This window comes from Equus przewalskii, chromosome 13 (assembly GCF_037783145.1).
Source record: "Equus przewalskii isolate Varuska chromosome 13, EquPr2, whole genome shotgun sequence".
In the NCBI taxonomy this organism is placed as follows: domain Eukaryota; kingdom Metazoa; phylum Chordata; class Mammalia; order Perissodactyla; family Equidae; genus Equus; species Equus przewalskii.
Genome location: NC_091843.1, coordinates 6,941,628 through 6,946,102, shown reverse-complemented (window position 1 = coordinate 6,946,102; position 4,475 = coordinate 6,941,628). Strand labels below are relative to the sequence as shown.

General features: G+C 51.9%; 1 long non-coding RNA gene across 2 annotated transcripts; it reads right to left on the bottom strand.

Annotated features, from left to right (window-relative positions):
• Nucleotides 1–3,539, bottom strand: LOC139075031 (uncharacterized). Of its 2 annotated transcripts, XR_011525046.1 has the most exons (3): nt 3,376–3,539; nt 2,382–2,886; nt 1–1,585 (listed from the first exon to the last, which is right to left on the bottom strand). It is a non-coding gene; the product is annotated as an uncharacterized lncRNA (long non-coding RNA). The 2 variants fall into 2 exon arrangements; XR_011525045.1 differs by lacking the exon at nt 3,376–3,539 and having other exon boundaries at nt 2,382–2,944.
• Between the last annotated feature and the right edge of the window lie 936 nt (nt 3,540–4,475).

Here is a 4,475-nt window from a genome sequence, read left to right as displayed (position 1 = left end):
GACAAATCATGCCCATTTTATTGCATGTGATATTGTATATCATTCAAACTTCTTAAATTCTTCGCAATTTCTGAGTTTTCACAAGCTGAAAAACATATTACTGACGTCAAAAAATCAGAAAAATTTCTTTGGGAATACTTTGACAGCAATTCTCCTAGTTGCTGTGTGACTTTGAGCAAATTAATCAACCTCTCTGTGCCTTGGTTTTTTCCTCTGTGAAGTGGTGACGATATGCTCTCTCCTTCTCAGGGCTGTTGTGAGCATCAGATCAGATCTTGAACACACAGGCTTCTTAGACAGTGTTTGGGCCATCGCAACTGCTGGGAAAGTCATAGCTGCTCCTGGTGAGACAGCCTGTCTTCATTGTGTAGGGCTGCACAGCACATAAAATGCCACAGTTGTAAATGCACAAGAGACATAAGTGTGACTCTGTAATCAAACTGCTAGCAAGTCAAGGCCTACATGCCAACAGTTTCATATGTGGCACGTATAAACGACAATAATCATTATACTGTGAATATTCATTCAATAGAGTGCTACTATTGTAAGGTAAGTTTGTCAGGGTCCTGGCAGGAAACAGAACTTCATTCAGATGATTCCGCTGAAGAAATTTATAATGAAGGGAACACTTACATAGAAATGAAATGTTAAAGGAACCAAAGAATTTGAGGTATCAAAAGGCTATGGTGCTAGGTTGCAAGTTATGGTCGCAAATTCCTCCCACCCCAGTTTTTAGACGCCTTTGCAATGGGACTTTGCAGCTGCTCCCATTAAGAGATGGAGTCCATTTTCCCACTCCTTGAATCTGGCCTGGTTTTGTGACTTGCTTTGCCAATAGAATGTGCCAGAAGTGGTGTTGTGAGATGTCCAAGGCAAGGCTTCTAGAAGTCTTGCAACTTCTGCCTTCATCTTCTTGGAAGATGCCCTGACACTTCTACAAAGAAGCCCGGTCTAGCCTGGTGGGTGAAGAGAGGCCGTGTGGAGGAGAACGAGGCTCCCAGCCAACAGCCAACACAACTGCCAGTCAGGTCATCCACCTTGTCCAGCCGTTGGGTGACTGCAGCTGCATGAGCGATTCCGTAAGACCAGCTGAAGAACCACCCAGACGAGCCAAGCTCAAAGTGCAAAGAAATGGTGATTGTTTGAAAGCACTGAGTTTGGGGTGATTTGTTACACAGCAGTAGATGAACTGATGCAGCTGACAATGGCGGGAGCCTTTACCACCTCTCGGTTTGAATGGTCACACAACTGCCAGCGACATGTGCCTTAGGAAGGGAAGAAACGTCCCAGCCTCTCTCTCTTCCCCTTTCCTATTCTGTTCAGTGCCCCCTGTTGGGCAAACCCTACCAGAAACCAGTGGTCAACAGAGACCAGGTGAGGTGATCCAGAGAGGTCCAACTTCTGGGGTTGGGGATGGATCCGGGGTGGGTGGAGGGCATGGTGGAAAACAGCCGGCGTCGAGGGACGAGTGTCCAGTCCGCACACTTATTCTGGGTGAGTCCCCGGCCCCTGTGGTCCTGTGGGGCCCTCCATCCTCAGAAGACCAAACACACAGGGCCAGTCCTCCCAGACTTCACTGGGGTTCCTGAAGAAGGGAGAACAATTTGTTTGTTAGTGTTTTGCCCACACTTTAAGGGGTTGATTTTTTCCACCGTTCATGCCGTGCTCACCACTGCCCAGACGTCCCCCATTGCCCACGAAATATGAAAAAGAAGGCTGTGTACACCAACCAGACCCAGGACCTCATCTCCTATCATCGTCTCCCAGACATGTTTCCCACAGTGGGGCTCTTCAGCCATCCTCCGACCTTTAAAAGAAGCCCCGAGTCCCCGTTGCCGCGGAGCCCTGCTCCCCGGGTTCTGCCCTCTCTCCAGGACTCTGCACTCCTGCTCTGCAGAATCCTACAGCGACGGCCGGAGGATCACAAGGTCAGTGACCTGCAGGTACAAAGGGAATGTGGTGTGGCTGACGGACACCGATGGACACCCACAGTTCTGCTCTCAGGTTTGGAAGGAACCGGGACTTTCCTTTCAATCCCCACCCCTGTGGCAGGAAAAATCGAAACCACGTTTTCAAAACTGCCCTTTCACGGGCAGCAAGGAGGCCCCTGCGAGTTGGTGAGAATTTAAACTTCATTCTGGAAATGTGTAAGAGATCGTCATTTTCCTGCTGTTTTGCCCTGAAATGACGTCAACAGATTAGAGAGCGGCCCAGCTTTGGAGAGAAGCTGGGCAGAGCTCCCGGGAGAGATGGGTCTATCCAGACGAGTGCAGGGCTGGAGGAAAATGCCCGGAGAAGGATCGAAGCACATCGACTGATGGAGGAGCAGGAGAGTTTGCAGAAAAACCTGGGTGATGAGCAGAGACAAAGTAACTCTTTACCTTCTCACAAAAGAGCCCAAAGGAAGAGCCAGCTGAAGCCAGGAGGTCGGATGGAAGAGGCTGCCTGAGGCGAGGGAGTGGCAATACATCCCTCTATCTCTATCAGAGGTGGAGCCTGACTCCCCAGAGGGAGGGCCGGGAACCTCATCTTCCACATTAACCCTGCGCTGGAAAAGCAATGGGAGGAATGTGAAAGCAGCCGCTCTCCAGGGAGACAGCTCAGAGGCCCGGTTCCTCTTGGGCCTTGTGATGCTGGGGTCCGGTTGCAGGCAGCGACTTCTTCATGGAGCCTGGGATAGAGAGGCTGCACAGCTGTGCTATCTCCCACGGTGATAAACAGGCTCGGCCGTTTCCTGTCCTTTTCTCCTGCAGAATGCAGTCCCGTCTGTCCTCCTAGGTGACGAGCCATGGTCACACCCTGCTTGCCCCTCTGCGGCTGGAGGATAAGGATGTCGGTTCTCATTGTGCTTCCAGACCCTGGGACCCGAGGGACAGGCTTTCTCTCCTGCCAGAGACAGAGAAAGGGTGGCCACCGTTTCAAAGAGACACCTACCCTTCCTCCCACTGAATAGATGTGGGGAGGGACATGGAAAGGGAGAGAAGCAGCCTCTCGAAGGCCCCACAGCCAGGCCAGGGGGAGCTTTCGCCAGGGACCTGACATTTGCCTAGTGACCGCTCCTCGGAGCTGCTGAGGCCCTGGGGCCTTTGTGCTGCACATTGGGAAGGACGATGGCTGGCCCAGCCAGTCCTGTGCCGGCTCCCTGCCCAGCGCCCGCCATTAGCATTTCCCTGACATCTGACAGATATCTCCATCTCACTGTGGTAAACAGGCCACCTCCAGGCCAAGGTGACAGTGACCTCTGGCACTGCAAGCAGCGCGGTTGCTCCCTGGAGACCCTGCTAATGCACTTTCGGATGGGCCACAGCTCTGATTTCCCATTCCCACCACTCTGATCAGGGCTGACAAAAGAAAAACCCAAAATAAATGACTAACCATCCTGCAGAACAGCCCCAGCACGTGTTGGGCAGTGCAAGAGATGAGAGGGTGGGCGTCCAGGAGACCTGGGCGAGGCAGAAGGGAGGTCTGACTTAGAGGGTCGCCTTTTGCTTCTCTGCTACTAAGAACAATGCAGCCTCCCAAGAAACGCTGTCAGAGGCAGCCCAGCTATTAATAGGCTGGAGCACGCGGCGGGCCAAGCTGCTGCCTTTCTGACGTTTAGAAAGGATCTCCAGTGTGAAGTTGCTTGCAGGCTCCAATTTTGCAAAGACAATTAAATATAGATTCTTGGGGGGGAGGGTTGGGAAGGGTGTGGGTGGAACATAAGCCCGTGCTGCAGTGCGGCTGAATCCTGAATGTTTCCGTGGAGCTGTCCACGTGCTCAGCAAACATATCTGAGCGTGTACAGTGTGCCAAGTGCACAGCACACCCAGACGAAACGCCTCCTTCCCCCAGAGAAACCCACGCTCCAGGGGGTTGCAAGGGCTGTTTCCTGCAGGGCCAGGCAGGCAACATAAATCAGTGGAGAAGACAGGGTGTGAGACAAAAGGGAGTGGTGGGGTCTGCGTGTATTATGCACAGGGATTGGGGAGCTATGCAGCCCCAGGTGACTGCTACTGCACAGGAATAGCGGCCTGGTGTTATTGGGCCTTATGATTTTTTAAAAGAAAACATAGATTTGGAATTTAGTGTGATTTTTTTTTTTTTTAAACTGTGGGCCAAGCAAACATATCTGTAGGCCTGTTGGGTTAGGGAGGATCTTATAGTAAAATATGGTAAGAGTTGAAATAGAAGAAATCCTGGAAGCTTATGGGAGCCTGGAGGGGGCGTCCAACCCAGCCCAGGTTGGGGTGGGCATATCTTTGCAGGGAAGGTGAACTTAGGGTTGAACAATGGTAATGATGGCAAAAGTCATGGCAAAAAGTTTGGGAGAGCCTTCCAGGCAGAGGAGTAGAGACTTCCCTCCAGACATTGCACAGGCCTGCCCAGCTCAAGACTGCATTTCTCAGTCTTCCTTGCAGTCAAGGGTGGCCACCTGGCTGACAGTGTCTGCCTCGTGTCCTTAGAGGGAGGAGGACACGCACCCCTTCCATCTC